Source organism: Macrobrachium rosenbergii, chromosome 4, assembly GCF_040412425.1.
Source record: "Macrobrachium rosenbergii isolate ZJJX-2024 chromosome 4, ASM4041242v1, whole genome shotgun sequence".
Lineage (NCBI taxonomy): Eukaryota > Metazoa > Arthropoda > Malacostraca > Decapoda > Palaemonidae > Macrobrachium > Macrobrachium rosenbergii.
The window spans coordinates 46,497,146-46,511,598 of record NC_089744.1 but is presented as its reverse complement, the minus strand read 5'-3'; the positions used below and the strand labels follow the sequence as shown (position 1 = coordinate 46,511,598).

The following is a 14,453-nucleotide window of genomic DNA, read 5'->3' as shown; positions in this document are numbered from 1 at the left end:
TATGAAGATTTCTTAGTCTTAGTTTTATTCTTGGGCCTCAAGGTGTATTTACCCCAGGAGGATAATTCCCAGTGGGACTTTTTGTATAATCGAGGTTGCATAGATTTGATTTTCTAACAAAAAAGTGCATATTTTGGTAAATTACGCATGACCAAGTATTGAGTTATCAAGCCTGAAAAAATCAGCTTACCATCGATATGATATATCATAATTGGCTTCAAAACAAGTTTAGTGATTCAACTCCACGATAACCTATTTAGGCAAATTGACACAAAGCAACTTAATGACGAACTCGAATAGTAGGTTATATTATTGACAATAATAGGGCAGTTCATTAGTTCGCTTACACTCATGCACAATACTCATATATATATATATATATATATATATATATATATATATATATATATATATATATATATATATATATATATATATAATCAGCTTGCGTTGGGGTTTGCTAGGTTACCGTTAAAAAAAAAATTGTCTGGAAGCGACATGAGGCACGGCACGCAGCCTGCTCAGGTTCCCAAGCAATACAAAGCTTGGGAATGTCACTTCTCTGAGTAATAAATTCCCACGGCAAATTGTGTGGTTGTCACCCTTGAGAGATGTTGTGTGGAAGGTAAGTTGTAACACATGTGGTTTGGATCGTGCAGTGCTCTCATTTTTTCTTTTCGCATTTTTTTCTGTTTATGTAAACAAGCAAAGTGTATATTCGTTGTATAAAAGCAGGGAGAATAGTTACAGGACGTGGATATTGGAAGTATGAAGAAAGTGTAAACAAGTTGTTCCTTTATTGTAACAGTGGAAGGATTAGCGCAATGTATATTTTTAAATTACGTTGCCAAGATTTATTCAGAATAATAGAATTAAAATATCTGCTGCTGCCTTTGTAAAGATGTTTCAGGTGCGCAATTTCAACATTGTTTGGTGTAAAAACGTTACGTTCTGGTCTTTCAGCATTCGCATCGTCTGCATTTTCATCTTCTATATTTCAGGTACAAAATGCACCAGACTTGTGGAATTATCACTTCAGAGTTTGTTACACTTTTAGGGAAAAGGGACAAATAAAAAGCATCGGAAAATCAGTCATTTCCCTCTTCCTCTTCTGTGTAGCCAGACTCTGGTTGGTTCGTACTGTAATTGGTCTGTCGTGGTATACAGTAATTCATTTACTTTCTGTTTACGTATATGCGTGTGCGTGTTGGCCACGGTGTTTACGCGCTCTCCAATGAGATGCATATAATTAATGTGGAATTATTTAAATGAGAGTTCCTCGGACCCGATGCAGCGATATTTAAATGCACCAAGGCTCCAAAGGGAATTGATGTTTTGATCGTAGGCTCTGTTGGTTTGCATTCATTATCGGGAATTTTGGACCCGGAAACTTATGGACTTCATGTTGGTTGTGACTTCGCCATATTTTTTTTTTGGTTCTACCTCATCAGGGTATCTAGAGGCAGAAATGGATGAATATAAATGAAATTGTGAACCCAGATGGATGATTATCCAGTAGATTTGTTTTTACAGTGCTTTCCACTTATAAATTTTCTTCATATATTCTGTGATATGTAAATATCTCTCTCTCTCTCTCTCTCTCTCTCTCTCTCTCTCTCTCTCTCTCTCTCTCTCTCTCTCTCTCTCTCTCTCTCTCATTATTTAGTTTGTCAAGGAGCAGTGAGGATCCCAGAGCTCTTTCCTAAATTGCTTTGCAAATCAGGTTGATGTTATTGCCCGATGCAAGGGCCCTTGGGAGGAATGTCTTGGTATACGGGCTTGCTAGAGTTATATGCAAACTAAGTCTTCAAGACGAGCAATAGGGGTGACACTCTCTCTCTCTCTCTCTCTCTCTCTCTCTCTCTCTCTCTCTCTCTCTCTCTCTCTCTCTCTCTCTCTCTGGATTAACTTTTAAATGTGTTGGGCGGTCGTGTCTCCAATTTTTTTACCTATCATCTCATTGTAGTAAAATTTCATTGCTGTAAGCTATATAAAACATGCTTATGTAACCGACAGTATATACTTGATGGCTTGATATTAATTACATTTAAATTGGCCATTTTCTTGTCAGTGGGATAGTTTTTGGCTTGACTGCATTGCTGTTGATATGGCAGTTTCTAATAATAATAATAATAATAATAATAATAATAATAATAATAATAGAAGAATATTTTAGTTCAGTCCCATATTCAAACACAGCAATGCAGGTACAATATAGAACAAAATTACAAATACACGTACATAATGGAATTTTGAGTGTTACTCAAACATTGCTGATAATGATGCTAGTAATAACACCTTCTCTCAGCTGTAGACTGTAAACAAATACAGTATGCAGATAAAAATATGACAGTTCAGGAAATAAAATCTGGTTAAACAGGAAGAAAGAACGGCAACGCTAACACGGTCATAAGATGGTAATGATATCTGCAATCCACAAAACATGGTAACACTCGTTAGCAGACATTATTGATTGGAATTCAGAGGAAACAACGAGGATAATGTAAGATTTCTTAATAATAGAGATGATAACATTATATGGCGGGAATAAAAAGCCCAAAGAGAAGCAGAGTAAATTGAGACTGAAAACAAAAAAAAAAAAAAAAAACAGGACAGGTCTTACAACAGCCTACCTTCATTAAGGCAGGTAATAAGGCAGGCCGAAAGTTAAACATACACACAACAGAATAGTACCACTAATAATAAAAAGATGACAAAGGTGGAAAAAATGTGAAAGAAATAATGAAGCGTACTCGGCAGTCCGGTTATAATTTTGAAAAAATAAAAAACTAAAGTGGCAAGGTCTTAAGTTATAGCATAAAATGATTGGAGTATGTAAATGTTATGGTAATTGTTATAGCATATATCCGAAAGAAGTAGCGTATGTAGTTGCAAATCCTAATTTTGGTCTATCGCATAAAATTCAAACTCTCTCTCTCTCTCACACACACACACACACACACACACACACACACACACACACACACACACACACACACACACACACTTACTTACTTATACCCAATTATTATGTAACTGGTGAAGCTTGCGAATTTTCAACTAACATGCTGGACATCAAGAGAATGTAAGAGAGTTTGCTTAATATTCTTAGAGGTAAGCGCGTAATGGCAACACCACCAGTAAGTGATGAAATTAACAACTGTGCTCTTTAGATGGCATAATTTTGTTGGCTAGAAATGTTTTCGTGAAGAATTCAGACTTGAGTGTGTCCGTAAGAATCGTATTGACCGGTTGAAGCCTCACAACCTGTATATCAAGATACCCAAGCGCGTGCCCCGTTCGTTCCACGTGCCCAGCAGTGAGCTCACCACCACACCCGGGCATATCGATGACAACAGGGTGCGACGGGTAGCCTTACAACTGCCTCCTCAGCGTCTTTTGTTTGTGTTCTTGTTCGGTGTTGACTCAGTTCTACGACTGTTATACAGTCGGTGTCTTTGCTTGTCTTCCTTTTGCCGTATTTCTGGTCATTAGTCTCTTTACCAACTTGACTGGCTCTAGCCGAGGACATTTGCGATCTCGTTCTTGCAAAGCATTAACAGATACATGTCTTGGCTTTATTTTGTGATAGTTCTAAACTCCTTAGGAATATTTATTCGCGTGATCAATTAATTCATGCTAAGGCGAGTTGCATTTTTTGTCGTAAGGTTTTTGCTTAACAGTGGTATGGGCTATGAAAGCAGTTGCAGTGTTCTTGCCGTACTAGCTGAATTATTTAGGCGATTTGATTAAATCATGTGGAAATGATTGCGGTATTTTTCTTTTTTCCCAAGTCAGTAATAGTGCTTTTTAATTTGTGCTTTTTTTCCCAAGTCTGTAATAGTGCTTTTTAATTTGCGTTTTTTTCCCAAGTCAGTAATAGTACTTTTTAATTTGCGTTTTTTTTTTTTTTTTAAGAAAAGGGTCCCCCCCCATTACCACACTATTCATTGTAGATACCAAATCTTTTAATTGCATAGAAGTGCAGGTCAAACTTTTTTGTGGCAATTTAATCTCCTATTTAAACACGATTAAACTTATTTATAAAGTAAAGTGCATCAGATGCCACGATGCCTACGTCATCAGCAGAATTGATATTCGCTTAACTATCGCACTTTTGGAAATCATCGAACCATTAATCCTTGAGGTCGAAAACTATGCAAGTGGCAGGCAGTTTAGGTGACGAAGAGGCGACTTCAGGTTTATGAACAGTCTTTTTAAAAATTATCATCACGGATGTAGTCGCATGCCAGAATTTTCGGCTGGAAAAATCCAACATTTTAGTGGGCTGGTGTTCGAAATTGTTGGCAGTCTGATCGATATAGGAAATTGAAATCATTCTAAAGGTTTTGGAAAATGCTTTGTTGTAGATAGCTGTGTAGATTAGTAACATTTTAGCAAATAGTTATTGGAAGTTTGCTGCATATAACAGGCTTTATTGGCAATGGCTTCATTCTGATGAGCAGCTGTTCTCAACTGGAGGCATTATGATAGGTGCAGCTCTTGGGAAAACTCAGTTGCTTTTGATACGTAAGAGCTAGTAAGATGCCTCTGGCTGTAAATAAATGGCAAATGGGCCTGCCATTTCTTTGTTCCTCTGCCCTTTGCAGTCTGTTTTCATCATTAATCGATTTCATCATGTACTTATTCAGCCGGGTGACATGTTTGATTCTACCCGTCAGACAAGTTTTTGAGGTGTGAATATCATTTCGGTGCACCGGTGAGTGACTAGTGTGTTGAAGATGTGACTGATTCTGTGGGTGAAGCCTCTCAGTTGATGATAGTCCTGCGTCTACAGCATCCGCTTAATAAGATCGGTTTCAGCGCTGGACCGTATGGCCTAAATCGCATGTCATTTATTCGTTCTCAGATGAAGAAAGTATTTCTCTATTGACAAACCTTCGATCTAAAGTGATCTCTATATGGAATCGTTAGGCTTTTTGTGTTTCTTGGTTATTTTATAAGAAAGGACAACAATTCGAGTTTCTTAATCCATATTGTTTGTGGGAGTAATCTGTGGGCAGTTTGCCAGTATTCTTTTATTCGGTTCTCGTCTTGTTAGCAAGGATTGAAGTAAGGTCTAGACCTTGGTTTGAAGGAATTAGTTTTCATCTTCAGAAAGTTTTTCCAATATTTTTTTTTCTTTTGCAGTGTCAACTTTCGCCAAGATTGGCGCAGAATTTTAGATAAATTTCCCGGCGGATGACTGCATGGCTGCTGGCTTGTGATTCTTAAGTAACAACCACTCAACCCATGACAGTTATATACGCTCCTACAGTGATCTAGCGTCGTCATTAGGTGCACTTGGAGTACGCGAAAAGGCCCGAATGCTAACGAATGTTTTTGATAACGCTCAACCGTTACGCTCAGCCTGACAAATAGGAACCGGAAGTTCAAAAACTTATTACAACTTTACGAACAACTGTGTATGCATGTGTGTGTATATATTATATAAATATATACATACACACACACACACACACACATATATATATATATATATATATATATATATATATATATATATATATATATATATATATATATATATATATATATAATTATTTTTATATTTAAAGCAATTACCTGTCATGGGGTACTGGATCTCAGGTGCTGTTTTGTGAGATAGGTGGGTCGAACCTCAGCCGAGACGTATCCTGATGCGGTAGTAGATAGTTAGGGATTGTTTTATTTTTAGGCGAGAAAGAAGCTCGGCTTACATTTCCTTCGGTATTACCGCAAGTGGTTGGACTTGGTTTGGAACCCTTTTGCTGTGGGTTCTGATGCCTGACTCTACAGTATGATGGTTGCTATTTTGGGAATTTTAAACTTGCAGCTGGTACATGGTTTGTCTGTCTTTACTTATTTCGATAGGTGAGACTAAACTGAACAATAATGTGACGTTGCCAGTATTAACTAAATGTAAGGTATCGTATATCATCAAAACAGGTAGGTTTTTCCCTTTCAATTCCAATATAAGTTGCTTCATAATCAAGAGAATCTTTTGTGGCTTTCTTGAAGTCCTTACCAAAACTATGACGCGGTTTCAGGTAAAACTTTTAGAACCTGTATTCACTGGACGATTCCACAATCATTTGATATGGGTAGGTCGAGGTTTAGTTAGCTGAGAATGGTTATGTGATCTGTCGTCTGGGATAACTCAAAAGAGTACGTTATGGGAGGTTTGGATTTTCGGAAGAGCGGTTTGACCTTCCTGTTATATTACCTTGATGTGTAAAGGGACTCTTTCATGAAACTGAAGAATGTTGCTTTTCTTCTTCAATGATAGAATAATTATAAGTAATATTGCTATCATTATCTCATCGGTATTAGCCTTATTTGTTATTATTCTTACGGACATGATTCTTCATAATTTTGGTAGTTTATTATTATTATTATTATTATTATTATTATTATTATTATTATTATTATTATTATTATTATTATTATTATTATAACTTTAGTCTCAAGATGAAACACTGGTTGAAGTGGCCTAAAACTTTAGATACAATCACTCCTTTCCTCGTCTATCCTTGTGGTAGATTAGCGTGTAAGTCTTAGCTGTGCACGGTCTGGTATTAAATAATAATCTCTAAATTGGATTTCCAGAGAGGTGCTTGTTGTAAATCAGTACTGAGGCATTTGGCCGAGGTCTTGGCATATAGGTATCAGGTTTAGTTTGTGGTCAAGGCTGGTTAGTTTAACCTTTTTAATTTTTTAGTGATTGTTTTCATTAGATAACGACGAATAATTTTTTGTCGATATTATTATTATTATTATTATTATTATTATTATTATTATTATTATTATTATTATTATTATTATTATTATTATTATTATTATTATTATTATTATGATGATGCAGAAGATGAACCTTTTATAAGGAACAAGCCCATCGGGGGCCACTGCTTTGAAATTCAAGCTTCCAAAGAATAGGAGGTAAAGGAAAATGCAAAAAGAAGAGATCACTTATTAAAAAAGAAAGAACTAAATAAATCAATAAACCAGAATGTAAGTAAATTATTAAAAAGCGATGAGAATTGTGGTAAGGCAGTAACGCATTGCATCTTCGCTCGAACTTTTGAAGTCCAATAGCACAACACCCTCAGGGAGACTTCCGCGGTCCAACGGTGCGAGAAGTTCGACAGCGAGGCATATTTACTGCATATTGATGCTGCTGTTCAGCAAATTGGGTTGGTCCTGGCAGGAAAAGGGGATCAGTGATCAATTGCGGAAGTGAAAGATCTCTGTTAAAATACAGCTTATGAAACATTGACAAACGAGACCAACTGTCGATGATCCAACTCATAACTGCTTATATTAGGAAACAAACCTACCACTACGAACCACTCTGTCTAAAAGAGAGGAATCTCTGACAGAAGCAGACATCCATACCGGAGAACAGCATTTTATTAAATGGGGGAACAAATTACCTAAAACAGGCTGCTTTGATTTTATTATCACTGTTATAAATATATGAGGCCTTACGTACTGTACAATACCTGACTTTAGTGCGGCATTTACTGTGACTTTTATTAGATGTTTCTCAATAGTAAGATGCGAGTCGAAAGTTACTCTAGAATAGTTAAAGTGTCAGACTCATTCAGCAAAGTCCCATCCACCTGAAGTGGAGGATGGGGTGGAAAATCTGTACGAGATCTGCTAATCAACAGTGTTTAAGTGTTACTGGAGTTTAGCCTCATACCTCACCGACTACACCATTAACGAATCTGGTCCATGTCACGATTGAGACTAAGGGCAGCTTCATTTCTTAAATACGAATTAATCTTCTTTCAGCTTAAAAGATGGAATCTTTCAGAATTACGCACAAATAGTTGCAGCCATGTTCCTCAAATTTTAGCGACCTTTGTAAGTATTTTTTTACCATCAGTATTTCCCACCTAAACGAAGGTGACACAAGGAGGAGTCACTTGTCCGTTTTCAACAGATCAATTTGGGATGAGGTTCTTCCCTTCAGGTGAACTTTTGAACTCTAGTGCGATTTCCATAGTCGTCTGACGACCTGGCACCTAATCCGCAGTGTCCACAGAATCATAATTAGATCGTGCCCATCGATCCATCCTCAGAAGTCGAACATGTGACTTCTTGCTTGGTAGGCGAGAAAGCTACCGATTACATTACGAGGCCCAAAAATTATACATGCACGTATAACATTAATATATATATATATATTATATATATATATATATATATATATATATATAATTATATATATATATATATATATATATATATATATATATATATATATATATATATATATATATTAATGTATGTATACACACTATGTATTCATATAATCAAACCGTGATGTTCATGTAAAGCGATCGAGGTAGAGATCGAGAATGAGTTTTCATTACAGAATAGCCACGATACCTTGTGCGTTTTGGGGTGGTGGTTAGGCAAGATCATATTCAGAGTTTATTGATGGGTTACTTACTGTATTTTAGATTTTGTCGATTTGAGAGTAAATCTTTAAGAAGAATATTATAAGTCAGAAGGTAGAACAAGGTGAGAAATTTTAACATAGGAAAATTACAGGGGTTCCATAAGTAGATGAGAAAATGATGAAAGGAAAACTGAGATGCACAACCTGTTGGCGAACAGTGAATGATAGTGTCAGTTTGGCAGCTGTGGACACAAGAAGATTTAGAAAACTGAGACATACTTAACAAGAACTATGAGAAGGGAGGCTGGACAAGACTGGAGATTTGTGGAAGACACAGCCTGTGAAAGACTTGTGGTGGTGGAATTTCACAGGGGTTCTTTGCGTCCAACATGTTGGTGTTTATATATATATATATATATATATATATATATATATATATATATATATATATATATATATATATATATATATATATATATATATATATATATATACATATACATATATATATATACATATATATACATATATATATATATATATATATATATATATATATATATATATATATACATATATACATATACATATATGTATGTATGTGAGTAATTGGGAATTTAATGACCTCTATCCTCTAAGATCTCGCTTCAGAATGAAGTTTGTAACGACTTAACCAAAGGAGATCGATCAGTGCTACAAGAAGTGCGGCTGTGAGTGCCTCCCCCAGTTAATGACATTTGTTGATGCTTTAAGAGATGATTGTTTTCGTTATTCGGTCATATTCTCCATCCTCTTACCCTCAGAAGTCTTGGTCGTTCTTTCATGTTTTATTAATTTGGTTTCGAATAAGTGTTCATGTGTCAGCTTACCAATCTCTCTCTCTCTCTCTCTTCTGTCTCATTGTTAGTTTAATTTTGTTGAAGTGACTAGTTTACATACTTGTGTTGCTTTGTTTTTGCAGTGTTGTAAATTTGTCTGTAACTGGAGTGTAGCTTACCGAAGAATTTACTCGCGGCCTGAGGCTTTAGTTTCCTGTAAAAGAAAACAATTGAGATGGCTATTTGTCTGTCCGTCTGCACTTTTTCTGTCCGTCTTAAGGCCCGTCCAGACGATCGAGCATTGCCCGCGTGCACAAGCGAGCAGTTTGTCCGTTAACAAGTTGACCGCTTGTGCCCGCTAAACTACGGGCAAAGTTCCTTTCCTGTGTTGGTTGTTTAGTGAAAACACCAGACACTGCCCTTGGCCGGTAATATGACGTCACTGCCAGACACGCAAGTCTTGCAAGGGGCAGAGGTTGTCATTGTTCACAGTGTGTTTAACAGGCTGTGGATCAGTGGCCGAGACCTCATGTTCTACATTTAATAGAACTTTATTGGGAACACCCATGCCTTTGGAATGTAAAATTGAACATATACACACAGCAATTATTATGATTATATATATATATATATATATATATATATATATATATATATATATATATATATATATATATATATATATATTATATGTATTATATAGAGCTTTCTTCCGATTCTTCTTGGCGGCCACCATACTGGTAGTTATCATACCGCGCACAGTCTGCATGTCCTGCCTGAACGACCACACGCTCTGGCCGTGCCCGGGTTTGACTGGGCCAGCTCGGCACCATGTGAACAACACTCTAGTTGTACCTGTGGGCTTTGCTCGTTTGCGGGCAGTGCCCGTCGAGCTGTGCTCGATCGTCTGGACGGGCCTTTAAAAACTACTGAGTCTAGAGGGCTGCAAATTATGGTGATCATCCACCCTCCAATCATCAAACATACCAGAATGCAGCATTCTAGCCTCAGTAGTTTTTAAGGTTAAAATTAGCCATGATCGTGCGTCTGGCACCGCTATAGGTTCCAACAACAAAGCCCACCACCGGGCCTTGGTTGAAAGTTTTATGGACTGCGTCCGAGAGTTTCATGGGCCGTGGCTGAGAGTTTCATACAGCATTATACGCTGTACAGAAAACTCCGATTGCGCCGGAGAAACTTCTGCGCATTTTTTACTTGTTTTCTTTTTGCTGTGACCTAATGAAGATTGTGATGAGGGTGATTATCGTTCTTCAGCATTGACTCTGGCACGTTATTTATGATCAGTTCTCATTTCTGACAATCTTTCCATTCCTTCCCCCCTGTGCTTGTAGGTGCTGTCGGAAGGTTTTCCCAGGGCCAGTGACTGGCATAGGTAGGCGGGTGCTCCATTAAGATGCAGTATGCAGATTACGAATCCTCCAGCGCATTCTTAACGAGAGGTGATACTGAAACGGAGCAGACATCTTATCTGTCGCCAAGGTCAGGGGTTGGTGATGTGGATGGTTTTAATTGTACCTGATAAAGGGGTTAAAAGCGATGCATGATATACGACAACCATATCTGTTGAGTTCCCTTGCAAAGGAGCGAAGATAGAATAAGATTCTTTGCGTGCGTGCTTTCCACCCAGAAGGCAGCAGAACGGTCATCCCGGTAACCTCGTGTAGCCTGGTGGAATGCCAAAAGAAAATAGAAGTCGAAGGGGACGGGGAGGAGCGGTTCTGTCTTCGAGGGGAAAACCACTCGATCGTCTCTCAAACGTTGCAAGGTTGTTTAAGTTTGGGGAAACGATAGCGGGAAATGAATCCAAAGCTTGGCTGTAGTAGGAATTGGACTCTTCGTTGGGTGAATCGGTAGAGCTGCGGACTGGATGAAGAGTTAGAGGAATTTATTACTGGTGATAGAAATTGTTTAATGTTTGGATTCCACATAAAGTTGAGGTCCCAGCAAGTAACCAATTGGTTCTTAGCCACGTAAAATAAGTCTAATACTGGCCAGCCCTAGGAGAGCTGTTAATCAGCTCAGTGGTCTGGTAAAACTAAGGTATACTTAACCTTTTTGTAGTAGGAATTAACTTAGTCCTTACCTTGTATCGCTGTCTGTTCAAGTGGTTCAAGGAGGAGTATTAAATTTTAACCTCATTAGTACATAAAAGTAATTAAGCAGCTTCATTTCCTCGTTGCGATAATTATATAAGATATTGATCCCAGTATTGTGGCAGATTTACACCTGAGATTTGGTTCACGATGAAAAGTTCTCGTAGAGCTACGACCATCATTATGCCCAAATTGTTTTTATGATATTTGCTCATAAGTACTGTATTACAGTTAGTTATATCTGTGGCCATTTGAATATTAGTGAATCTTTCTTAGTAACAGTGAACGTTTTGTTGCCTTTGAAGTTTTTATTTCCAGAAAAACGATGTTTCGTTTGGTTATGAATATTTTACTTTTAATTTTTTTTATTAAGACTAATGATTTTAGCAGTCTTCATGATCATTTGGTTGAAAGAAATCATGGTGGCTAATTACTGCAAGTTCTAGAAGAATAGATGATGTTGGTTGTTCAAGTTACGACGTCAGATATTTAATATTGGTTGATAGCAATTGAAAAATTAATGCAGATGTGGGAATTTTGGTCAGCAGTTATCTGTCAGATAATGTTTTCTTCCATCTGTTCGTTTCATTAGATTCAGTGTAGTTCTAGGATAGATAATGGTAATAATTTACCCGTGCCGTGGGTTTCTTTTAATAAATATTTTTGCTATTTGGTTGAAATTGAAACAATGACATTGAAAGTTTCTGGAGTTATTGCCTTGTCCACCTGTGAAGAGTGGAAGTGTGGGTGGAATTGCTTATTAGCCTGTTTTACATTACTGTTTTTGTTTCCCGTTTTTCTCATCCTTTACCTGAGGGTTTCTGGCATGTCAGTCCTTTTGCGTGAATACACAATAACAATTTGCTTCAGGGAGCTTTTCAGTGTGCTTCATTTCCCCCTTCAGAGTTTACAATGTGAGCTCAGTTAACGCTCGGATGCTATATCCTCTCCTCCTCCCCCCCCCTTTCAGTTGACAGAGACAGTGGGATCCTTCTCATATGCCTGGGAGGTTCAATTTGAGGCATGTCAGGGTACTAGTGAAAAGTGACAGCTTTTGAAGGCCAGTATAGTTATTTCCTTTGCTCACATTGGTTGTTATTAAAAGTAAAGTCTTTGCTGTTTCTCTTTTATTTCAATTATCTGTTACCAGTTTGGGTAAATCACTCAGTCGTCTGTCAGTTATGTAGGAGAGATTAAAATATCGTGAAACAGAAATCGGTGTGCGAAGAGGGAAATCATGAACGCTCAAAGTGATTGAAAGACGGCGACCAGTTGCCAATTTGACACTAAACTGATAGTGTGAACAGGGCAAAATGTACTGATGAATAGACCTTTATCTGTAGTGGCAAAACCGTTTGCATTTTTTCCTCTGACACAGTCATGACATGCAGCAGCTGTGAGGATAATCACACACGAATGACGAGTTGGAGCGCTTCTTCTCTTTCTTTATCTTGGAGAGTGTCAGTTGCACCATTAGGATATTCCAGAGGAAATAAACTTTTCCTTAGTTGCTAAAGTTGTTACGTTATGAAATTATTTGCATTTCAAGTTTTTGTGTAATAGTTTCCTTATAAAATGCCGTTGCTTACTGATATGTTCGATACTTATCAGTTGAAAGGAAAAGGTTCAAAGACTCCGGTGAGTGGGGAAGAAAAGTGAAAGATATGGTACTTATTCATTGGTGATTGGCACCTGCAGGTTGATAGGATTAATTCGCTGAAGATGACATACTGTAAGTGTTGTTGTGGTGTCTTTCGGCAAAAACCCAAGAATGGCCGTGGGGCCGTCGGAAATGTCTCTTTCGAGATTAGCCCAAAGATTTCAGTTGCTTTGCCTTCACCATTATCATTCATGGTAATGGTCTGTTTTGCATGCCTGTAACTCCTTTTTTTCCGTTGACGATGAATTTTGTTACATCCCAGAGACATTGGTGTAGTGACATAGGAGACAGGATGTTATATGGGAAGTTGATAGCAGTATTATTCTTTGGCTATATAGGCAGTGGCTCATTTTACTGATATTTGTGTGTATTTACTCATATTTTTTGCTTCTTTTATCATTGCCGTTAGAATAGTTTCATTGCAGTTAATATTATTTGCACTTGGAGAATAGCGTTGAGATAATGATGTCCTTGGAATTCCACGCGACAGTTATTCTCCGAAAGTGAAACTAATTAGGAGGTAATTGTGCGGTCGCTGTCTTTGCCAAAGCTAACTCTTGAGAGTTGTCTCCGTTGGAAAAGTCTACACAAGGTTTCAATGACTACATCGACTCTCGACAAGTTTGGTCGTAATTGCCCTTGCGGTTGTGTAGCTGTGGCCGTTCGTCGTCAGGCGAAGTGATGTTTGGTTGTTCTTTTAATTGTGTCGCTGCTGCTTAGGTTGGTTTCTGATTAAAACAATCTTTATACACTGATTTGAACAATCTTCTTTTGCATGGAAATGGGAATATGGGAATTGCTACGACTGTGTTTAGGGTATAGAGGTATTCTAAATGTGGCGCATTCAAACGATCTCAAACCTTTGAAGCAAGCTTCCAGAGAGAGAGAGAGAGAGAGAGAGAGAGAGAGAGAGAGAATTTGTAACTATGCGCCAAGTAGAAATCCTTTGTTCGAGTGTTGAGATAGAAACCTTTTGCATTTATATATGTTGAATGGTAACCCTTTGTGTTTGTTTGTGTTGCATTGGTAAACCCTTTGTGGTTGTTTGTGTGAATGGGGCTAAAGTTTGAAATAGATATCCGAGAGTGTCGTATGTTTCTGTTATCAACAAGGGACATAAATTTACCTGTAGACTGGATGACTTGTACGATTGTAATGTACAGTGTAAATAACAGCATAAAACCAGGATTTATGTGAAGTGCATTAAAAGTCTAACTAACTTTACATGATAGAATGTTCATGAAGCCCTCAAGTACATTTCGCTAAAGGGACTTCATAGCATGAATACGCCACGTGGAATGAAGTCTCCACATCTTCTCGGACTGTTGGGAGGCTTAGTTCCTCATTGGGAGGGTGGGGTTCCGTTCTCAGCTAGCACTCTGCTGACCCCGCGTTCGAATCTCCGACCGGCCAATGAAGAATAAGAGGAATTTATTTCTGGTGATTAAAAT

The 14,453-nt window shown here is 37.6% G+C and overlaps 1 protein-coding gene across 8 annotated transcripts in view; it reads left to right on the top strand.

Moving 5' to 3' along the window:
- Tomosyn (syntaxin-binding protein tomosyn) overlaps positions 1-14,453 on the top strand; it is a 991,423-nt gene that overhangs the window by 22,443 nt on the left and 954,527 nt on the right. The window lies entirely within an intron of this gene.